The following is a 10,111-nucleotide window of genomic DNA, read 5'->3' on the forward strand; positions in this document are numbered from 1 at the left end:
TCTGCATTTCTAACAAGCTCTCGGGGGCATGCTGCCACTGGGGAAGCCCCCTGAGAGCACCCAGGTCTTAGGGAGTAAATGCCAGAGCTGGGATCTGCACCTGGGCCAAGCCTGTCGGGTTCCTGGCCCACATCCTTGCCTCTCCACAACCACAGACTTATTCCAGGTTCTCCATGGCCTTCAGTGAGAGAGACACGTTCCCTGGGAGTTCCTTTCACGTGCTGAGATCTGCAGTCACGGGATGTTCCCTTCCCTCCCTGGACAAAGTTGTATCATCTTTACAAACAAAGCATGCATTAAGCCCCTGCTTGCTGGGAAGGAATGATTTGGGAAGATTGGCCGCTGCCCTCTGGGAGCTGGTAATATGAGACGCTATGTGTTTGGAAGAAGCGACAGTGCTGTTCCTTCTACTTCGGTGGCTGTGCTCACGCAGTCCCAGGACACGCACTTTAACATCACCCCGATCGCTTCCTTAGTTTCTGTAGTTCATGCCCTTCGAGAATCGAATGCTGATGTGGGCTCAAAAAAATACACGCGTTGTGCATGTGCGCCCACTTTGCATACTGCCTTAGTGGCTTCCAGGCCTCCCACAGACCGTCTCTAGACCGCCCCCCCATCCCACACTTCTGCAGCAGAGCCTCCTGACGCACTGGCACACCTCTGAGGTTCAGGTGTTGTCTGAAACTAACTGGCCCCCGCAAGCTAGACCCACCCACGATGCCCACCCAGAACATCTGCCCCAGCGGATTGGGCTCTAAGGGCCACTTCAGGAGCCGCTTAAACCCCCCCACCCACCACGCCTGGCACCTCACTCCTGGTCAGCCCTCTGGTCCAGGGCAAACCAGGTTGCAAACGACAAAAGCCTTCCCTGTCCAAATTCCTCTCTGGCCTGGACGCCTGCCGGGGGGACCACACCCGCGATGCCAGGGCTGTTTACTCTATTGGGAAAATCAGTCAGGGTCAGGGGTCTGGCACCAAGCAAAGCAGATGGATCAAAGAGAAACGAAATATCCTGGCTCACGTCTCCTTAGTCAAGTTCTATGGGCAAAGGAATCTTAGGGGTGAAGGTGGGGCAGGGAATGAAAGAGATCAAAGCCGGCTGTTTGGAAATCAAAATCCCCAGCAGTTTTGTCTAAGACTGCACCAGAAAACACCCATGCCGTGTTTTTCACTGGGGGTGGCTGATTTGAGATTGTGCTAGAACCCTAAGGGGGTAGGCTGCAGGCAAGAAACACAGCATTGCTTAAGTCTGGGGGGTAGCAGCTCAGATGGCCCTAGGGCCTCAGCCGTGGAAAGCACAGAAGGTCGGGACAAAGCTGAAAGGCTCCATGGAACAATCCCTGTCGAGCAGGGGAGTTCCACGTTTGGACCTTCAGGGCCTAGCTCTTTGCCCCAGCTACCTTCATTTTGAGGTCGCAAAGGTAGGTGGTCACAAAAGCTCCTAACCCCAGAGCTGGGGATCCCAAGGCCCCCCCTCAGTGTTTAACAAACCTCTCTGTTCCCAGAAGTTCTGCCTTAATTCTGTCTTAGATTTCCTTGGCTAGTACGGAAGTCAATACCCCCCAATCCAGGATTCAGCAAACTTTTACCGTAAGGGCAGGTAAATGTTTTTGGCTGTGTTCTCATAAAACTACTGATGGATGCTCAGGTGTGAATTTCGTATCACGTTCACATCTCGCAAACTACTATCCTTCCTTTGGTGTTTTAAAACCCATTTCTAAACGTAAAAACCTTTCTTAACTTGCAGATTACCCCAAAACGGGTGACGGTTTGGATTTGACCCATGGGCCATAGTTTGCAGATTCCTGCTCTAGTCCATTGGGCTCAAACCTGGCTGCATGTTAGAATAATTTAGGGAACTTTCAAAGGTACTGATGATGGCCCAGGTAGAGGTGATGGTTTCATTGTTCTGGGTTGTATCTGGACATCATGTGTGTTCAAGCCTCCCTCAGACGACTCCAATGTACAGCTGGGCATGAACTCTGCCCTCGTGCTCCGACCATGGGAATGCCACTGGTGACAAACCACCTGTTCCACCTCTCACCACCGTGGCGACCTTAGGCAAGTTACTTTTTTTTAATTTCTTCATCTGTAAAATGGGAATAATGACTCTCCTGTCATAGGGATGTTGTGAGAAGTAAACATAAAATCCTCATAGCATGTTTAGAACAGTGCCAGGCACAGAATAAGCTCCCAGTGTTGGCTGATTTGTTTTCTAGGATAATTTTAGTAGGTGGTCTGTTCTGTGACAATGATCCATCAAAGTCACGGTTTAGGCTCCATCCCCGGGAACCCTGGGGCCAGGAGATGCTCCTTTAGAAAAGAGAGAGTGGAGTTCTGGGGTCAGAGAAGTTTGGAAAACTGTTCTGGGCTCCTCCCGAGGCAGCAGGTTCCAATCCGGGGCGCGGAGGCAGAGCAGGAGGAGGGGTAAGTGGCCTTGGTGTGGGGTGGGATTCATGAGTTTCAAAAAAATACTACTGGAGGGAGAGCTGAGCAGGAGGCCAAGTGGAAACCAGTAGCTGCTGGGCGGGTGGCCTGTGCCCTCCTGCATTCCTTCTGCAGAGTCGCACACCATTCCCCAGAGTTTTGCTCGGTTCCCACGGGACTCCTTTTTGGGATTCGTCCGGCCATGTCAAGAGCGGCTCCCAAGCTTGCTGGGAACGGGCTGAGGGGCACAGGACATGAGAGCCGAGCCTCATGGGAAAGTGACAGCTTCGCTTGCCCCTTGAGGGGTGATGAAACCCCAAGTCAAATCCCAAAGCCACGACCCCTTCCACCGCTGAGATGGATCCTTACTCGAAGCCATATTCACCCCACCCAATAAAATCTACTCTCGGGAGGGTGGGCGCACAGCTCCCTGGGATGGGATCTGTCTTGCCGCAGGAGAGGCGGAACTGCAAGCAACGTGTTGATAAGACAACAGAACAGCAGGAAAGTGGGTGCTGGGAGGGACACTGAAGGAGCCAGGAAAGCAAACCATGTAGGACTTCGGGAGCCTGGCACCATCACCTCTGGGGGGACCTTTCCTCTCATGGGGGACAGGAGCGCATGTGTGCCTGTGTATGTGTGTGCATGTGTGTGTGCGTGTGTGTGTCAGGGAGGGGGCAGCAGGAATTGACTTGCAAAACCAAGGAATTTTATTGCAGGGAGCGTGTTTTCTGAATTCTAAGTCAGGACAGGTAGTCTGATCCAGCTTCTTCTGGGTGCACAAGGCTTCCTAGTCCCTCCTTCCGCAGAGTGTGCTCCTGGACCAGCAGCAGGGAGGGCATCACCGAGGAGCTCAGCAGGAGTGTCAGGTCCCAGGGCCCAACCCCGATCTGCTGAACCAGAATGGGGGGTGCAGCCACCGGGGTTTTACCGAGTCCCCAGGCCGTTCTTGGGCACAATCAAGTTTGAGAGACCCAGGTCTAGGATTCCTAAGAGGAAACAGAAAAGTTGGATGGTCAGGGACTTTACCTTCAGGTGTGAGTTGGCAAATCTGAGATCGAATTTGCCTGGTTCATAACCAGCAGTGATGGACTCCCGGGCTTAAGGCCCCGCCCCCTGGGCTGGGAGTGGCCTGTTTTCAGGGGAAATCAACTGGAGCCCCTGGACTGGCCCCACCGCAGTCATTGGGTTTTCTGACTCTTGGGAACTTCCTCTATAAAGTGTGGGGCAGCAGGGGGAGGGGGGTGCTATGCCCTTGTAGTCCTGTGACAGCGTGTTGCATGTGCTCTCTTAAGCTGTAAATAAAGAGCTGATGGTTAATTAGCTGCCTTCGTGTTTCCGTCTGCCTCTCCCGGAGACGATCTGTGCGTGCAGGCCAGGAGCACGCTTAGGGCATTTGGAGGGGACCCTAAGCCTAGTGTTTCCTCTGCCACATCTTGGAGCGTTTGCTCTGAGCTCGGCCGTAAACGAGACAGAGTCTCTATCCTCACCTGGCCCTCATCCTTCTCCTTCAACCAGAGCTCTTGGTGGGAATTTCGTACCTTGACCTCCTTCTCCATTTTAGGGTTGGGGCAGCTGAAGTCCCAAAGAGATGACAAGACTGGTCCCAGCAGGCTCGCCTCATTCGGGACCTGGGTGGCCACGTGCAGAGAAAAGCAGACGCCACCTTCAGCAGGACGGGGAAAAAAGTACCGCCAGCTGACACCGCTAGGGCCTGGGCAGGCTCAGATGCCGTCTTGGGAAAGGGCATGCTTTGGTGATGGGGTGGGTGGGGAGGCTGGCTTAGCACCAGGAAGTCCATCTCTTATCTCTGCTGACCAGGCCCTGCTAGGCCTGGTTGACTGTAATACAGAAAAAGGCTGTGTTATGGCTCTGAGTGGCTCCACGTTCTAAAGCCAAGCCAGGGCCCAGACTTTCCTGGGGGTCAGGGTGACTACAGACATGGGAGGCCCTTAAGGGCCTGTTGTCCCTGTGGGACTCTCCCTGCCCAGACACCACTGATGGACCAGCTTGGATGGTTGGGAATCCTGGGTGTCCCAAAACACAGGCTGGGGATTCCCAGCAACAGGATCCTCTGGGGGAGAAAACCCAAGTTTCTGAGCCCCCGGGCCTGGGACTCAGAATCTCTAGGGGTGTGGCTCAGCAAGCTGCATGTTTGATGAGCCCCTTGCCCTAGGTTTGAGAACTGCATCCTCAAACCTTCCTGAGAACTCACTTTCTTCCCCACTCAGGCCTCCAGGTGGCTGGTGAGCCTCTCGCTGGGGGATGCTTTTAGGGAACGGAGCCCAGAAGCCCCCTTTCATAGTAGCCTCAAGAGTCCCTCCCTTGCTGGCCCAGCTGCTCAGCTCTGCCATCATAGTGCACGGCAGTCAGACAACACTGGACATGGATACGCACAAATGACCGAGCATGGGTGTGTTCCAGTAAAATTTTATTCACACAGAAGGGCAACAGGCTGGATCTGCCCATGATCCGTAGTTTGCCAACCCCCTACGCTATACTGCTGACTCCTGGGTAACATGTTTTACAGAAAGGTATGCTAGGCTTTTAAAAACTGTTCTGTCCTGGGACGTCAACTCAAATCCCTCTCTACTCATGAAGGTCAGAGCAGTACCCAGGTGAGGAGTCAAGGTCAGTTGAACCCAAGGCCACAGGGATTTCTCTGCTGGTGGCCTGGGTGCTGCCCTCAGGGGATCGGGTAGCTGGATGGGGGGTGTATCAGCCAGGGTTCTCCAGAGAAACAGGACCAATGGAATTTGTATTTATATATCTTTAAACATGTATGTGTATTTGTATTATTTCTTCTCTCGATAAATATTTATACAGATTTGTTTTAAGGAACTGGCTCACGTTATGGCAGAGGCTAGCAAGTCTGAAATCCATAGAGCAGGCCGGCTGGCCTGCAGGAATCGGTACTATAGTCTCCAGACCACATCTCTGAGACCTCAGTTTTTGCTTTTAAAGCCATCAACTGATTGGGCAAGGCCCACCCACATGCTGGAGGGTACTCTCCTTTACTTGAAGTCAGTTGCTTGTAGATGTTGAACAAATCTGCAAAATGCCATCACAGCAGCACCCAGATTCATGTGCAACTAAATCCTCACATACTCCAGCTGGCCAAGCTGAGACAGAAAACCGATCATCGCAGAGGGGCCTCTAGGGCTCAGGTCCCCAGCTCTGAATCACAGCCTGCCATGTGGGCACATGGCAGAGTTGTCTTTGGTGGGTCCTGAAGTTCTGGGCTTCCTCTCTCCTTTGTCAGCTTGAGTGTCAAGTGGCAGCAGTGACCATCATCTGTCATGTAAGTAGGCACACGTGTCCTAGTGTCAGGACATGAAATCCTGGTGGGCATGGAGTGGGGCCAGGTGTATGACGGACACTTGGATAAGCAAGTGGCGAAACAGAGGCACTCCTGTCCCTACATCCTACCCTTCAATGATGGCGTATCCTGAAACCTACATATTTGTGTCCGGGGGACCACACCGGTGACTGGTCCATCCAGTGGGGCAAGCTGGTCAGCTCTGGGCATTGTGGTCCTCAATGGTCTCTCCATGCCCCAGCCTTGACCTTGTGTCAGCGCCTGGCACAAAGCGGAGTGCATGGTGAGAGAGGGAATACATTCATCCAAACACAACCGTGAGCTCATTTATGGAGCTGTGCCCACGACCAGAGGCACCCTCCTCTTGTGTAGCTAGAAATTTGCAGAGCCCCCTTTTCAGAGCAGGCAAATGAAGCATTGAGAAATAAAGGTCACCTGTCCAAAGTAGTGTAGCTGGTCAGTGGCAGCGTCCGGAACCTCAGCCAGGTCTCTCTGACTCCAAAACCTGAACGTGTCCACCAATGTCACATTGCCTCTCATATGCCACAAGTTTGCTGAGCACCTACTAGGAGTCGGTCACCAGTCCTCCTTGTCCCCCACTGTCCCCCTACCCACACCCAGGTCACAGGAGCTGCTCGGTGCATTTGGAGTCACCAAGGGGACAGGAGTTCTGCTGGGCAGGCTCCAGCCCTGGGTTGCCAGAACCGGAGATCATGCACTCACCAGGCCACCTTCTAGAAAGCCCCTCGGGTTGAGATCCCTCTCTGGGGCTTCCCAGAGGTTGGAAACTGTGGAGATACCCTGCCTGACCCCAGCACCCACTTCCCCATTCTGCTGTTATGTCTCCCCCTGCACCCCGCCACACACCTGGGCGCAGGCTCCCCTACTGTCCCCCAGCGAGGAACGTGAGACCTCACGGAGCCTGTCGCAGACCTGGACCCGAAAGCCCTCGGCACTGAGTCGGCCCAGCGGAAGGGCGTGAAAGTAAACAGCAGGATAAAGGCCCACAGCAGATAGGCATCTTGGGGGCTGCAGGGCCCGGGGACCATAACTGGCCTTGTTTGTGTATCTGAGCGATCACTAAGGTGTAACCACACCCCTCAGATGCTTCCCTTGAAATTCCAGCTCCAAGCATACGGAGAGATGGGAAGCCTGACAGAAAAAAGGAGGCAGCCTGAACTCAGGACAGACCGACAGATCTGGGACAGGCGGTGGGAGGCAGGAGGCACGTAGTTAATGAGAGCTTGGGCGCGCACACACACGCACACACACACACACACACACACACACGCACACAATAACATAAAAAGGGTCGCTGGAGTGTAGACCAGGGGGTTGAAAGGTACAGGGCGTAGAAGGGGTGTCCTGGCAACAGCTTCTTCTGGCTGCCTTCCCTGTAGCTGGCATCTCACACAACCTTTGTTTTCTGCCTCTTCCACGCTCACCAAGAGCTCCACGGGGCATTCTGACGTGTTCCCTGACACCTGCCATGAGCTGCAGGCTCACCCTGCAGCCATGTTCAGAGGACCCTGATGAGGTGGCCAGGCCACAGGGACATTGGGAATTATGGTCTCGTGTTAAAGCTCAAGGGACAGTCTTCAAGGAGCCTGACTGGAACCTATGAAAGTCAGCCAGGGATGCTGCTAGAAGCTCGAATTCTGTGCCACTGGAGCAAACATATCAGAATCAGCCCCCACTACCCTCCACCTGTGTTTTGATTAATCATAGAAACAGAAGTGTCCTCTAGAAAGGAGGTCTCTCCCACCTCCTGGCAATGTCCAGGCACCTCCAGAAAACCAGGAAAAGAGAAGTAGCAGTTTTGTCCACCCCAGCTCCCTCTGGGCCCGGGGCTGCCCCAGGATCGTGTCTCTCTCCTGGCCCTGTGTGAATGGTGCTATGGACACGGTGACTTTCCTAACGAGTTATATGGCATTTGATACTTTCAGGATCTTGGCATCCACTAGAGACTGGGTTGAAGGACAGGGAATGGAGCCTGGGAGCCCGAGAGAGTCACCCCAACCCCAATCCTATAGGGTTCCTTTCTGTTCCATCATCTCCTGCCCCCGTGCCCTGCTGTCTGCTCAGGGCAGCTGGCCTTCAGAAAAAGGAAGACCACAGCCACGGATCCAAAGGCCAACACCAACCAACAAAACTCGCAGGCCTTTCCTGCAACCCCACTAGACCTTAGGTCAAGAAACAGAGCCAGCGGGTTAGAGACAAGCTGACACAAACACTGGAGGACAGGTCTCCAGATCAAACCCCAGAAACAAGCCCTGTGTCAGCAGGGGACACAGCTCTGGGTCTGCTTCCCGGCCCTTCTCTGATGCACTTCCTGCCGGGGCCCTGCTCTCTGGCAGGCGCGTGTGACTTTCCGACAGTGTTTAGGTGATGTTCTCGGCTATCCTTCTTCCAGCTTGATTTGCCCACTCGGGAAAGGACGTGGCTGGGCCCCATCACGATTGTGGGCCTCCAAGGGCGCTGAGAATCAAAGGCCTTGGGTTGGTGGGTGGGAAACCTTCTCAAAACCTTTTCATATTCGGTGCCTCCTTGTGCCTCATGAGCACCACCCCCCGCCCCCCGCCACCCTGGGGACTGATGATCACTGTTCTCATTGTCAAAATTCAGAGGGACTCAGTGACAGATGAAATGACATAGATACAAAGTGACAGCTCTGGGGGTGGGGGTGAGGCGGCAGGGTGAACCACAGAGTCTCTGCTAATAGGAAAGGGGGGGAAGGGCATCTTCTCTCCATCAAAGAGGTCTGCCGGGCATTTATTATGGGCCAGGACCTGCTGGGAGACGCAGCAAGATGCTCTGGGGGGTCGATTTTTTATAGCAGAAGGACAGGTCTTTGCCTACTGAGCATTTATGAAGCGCCAGGAGCTGGGCCAAGCACCCTTTGTAAAGCATCTCACGTGACCCCAACAGTCATCCTGGGGCTCTGTGTGGCTCCCTAATTTGCCCAAATCACTTTGCTAGGAGGGGACAAGGCAGGGATCCAAAAGCACACCTTTACCCAAAGGACACCAGCAAGCCGGGGAAAGAGAGGGGACAGTGCTTGCGATGCAGGCGAGCTGCGTCTTGAGCCCCCCAAAGTGGGGGGTCTGGCAGGACCCACCAAGAGGGTCCTTGGCTTTGTGCAGGATGCAAAGAAAACATGCACCAGAGGAAGTGACCACAGAGTTTAACGAATAGTGTAAGTGACCACATGCAGCGGACTGAGAGTCCGGGACACCCGGGCAGGAGAATGAGCCTTGTCGTCAGCTGGGGTTAGGGGTTTCCACTGGAAAGGCGTCTGGGGTATGTGTTCCTTTGGGAATCCAGGGTAAGGTAGGATCAAAGACGAGTGGTGGTGAGTAACAGGTGGTATCCTTTTTTTTTTTTTTTAAGATTTTATTTATTTATTTGAAAGACAGAGATCACAAGTACGCAAAGAGGCAGGCAGAGAGGTGGGGGAGAAGCAGGATCCCCGCTGAGCAGAGAGCCTGATGCGGGGCTCGATCCCAGGACCCTGAGACCAGGACCTGAGCCGAAGGCAGAGGCTTAACCCACTGAGCCACCCAGGCACCCCTAACAGGTGGTGTCTTATAAATCATGGAAGGGAGGGGATATTGAGGCCAGTGTCCGCCGAGGTTTGCTGGAAGCTGATGTCAGGGACGTGTTTGGGATCTGGCTCTTCTTAGGTGTTACCAGGTGTTCGGGGCCTAGGACAAAACTCAGAGACTGATTAACCTCCCCCTGGAAGGGGGAGCATAGCTTCTCTGGCTTATTTAGAGGCAAAGAATAGGAGTAAAAGGGGCCAAGCTGCCAGACACTGGGGATGGAGCCTTTCTGTATTTTCTTCTATTTTTTTTTCTTTTTAGATGTTTCCTGCATGGCTTGTTCCCTCAGGCAATGTCCCCAGAGCTCTGAGAAGCCACTTGAGTATGTAGGTGCAGACTCAAGACCCAGCTTCATCTCCAGCATTGTGGAAAAGGATTGTGTGTCGTGGGGCTTAGCCCTGTGCTCCCCTCTGCCGTCTGGACAGCACCCAGGGGATGCAGGAAAGACATGAGGGTTTGAAGCCAATGGCTGAAAAAGAATTCTTCAGATGTCTTGGGTGCAAAACAGGTGGTCTTATTAAAGTATGGAGACAGGACCCCTGGGCAGAAAGAGGTGCACTGGGGTCCTGAGGAGTGGCCCACTACATACTCTCAAGTTGGGAGGGGGTTAGGGATAGTGGGAGTCCCTATGGAATTGTGGAAGCAAGGTTTCCAGGATCCTGAGGGGGCTAGCTGTTGTTGGGAAAAGGTCATTTATTATTGTCTGTAAACCCTAGGTCGTGAGACCCTTCAGATGTATCTCGGTGGGTCATATGCATGGGGA

General features: G+C 53.7%; 1 non-coding gene across 1 annotated transcript; it reads right to left on the reverse strand.

The window, feature by feature from the left end:
- Positions 1 to 9,607: 9,607 nt before the first annotated feature.
- On the reverse strand, positions 9,608 to 9,790 carry LOC116871416. The gene has a single exon (XR_004383388.1). It is a non-coding gene; the product is annotated as a small nucleolar RNA SNORA73 family (small nucleolar RNA).
- Between the last annotated feature and the right edge of the window lie 321 nt (positions 9,791 to 10,111).

This window comes from Lontra canadensis, unplaced genomic scaffold (assembly GCF_010015895.1).
Source record: "Lontra canadensis isolate GAN:19392208 unplaced genomic scaffold, GSC_riverotter_1.0 scaffold25, whole genome shotgun sequence".
Classification (NCBI taxonomy): domain Eukaryota; kingdom Metazoa; phylum Chordata; class Mammalia; order Carnivora; family Mustelidae; genus Lontra; species Lontra canadensis.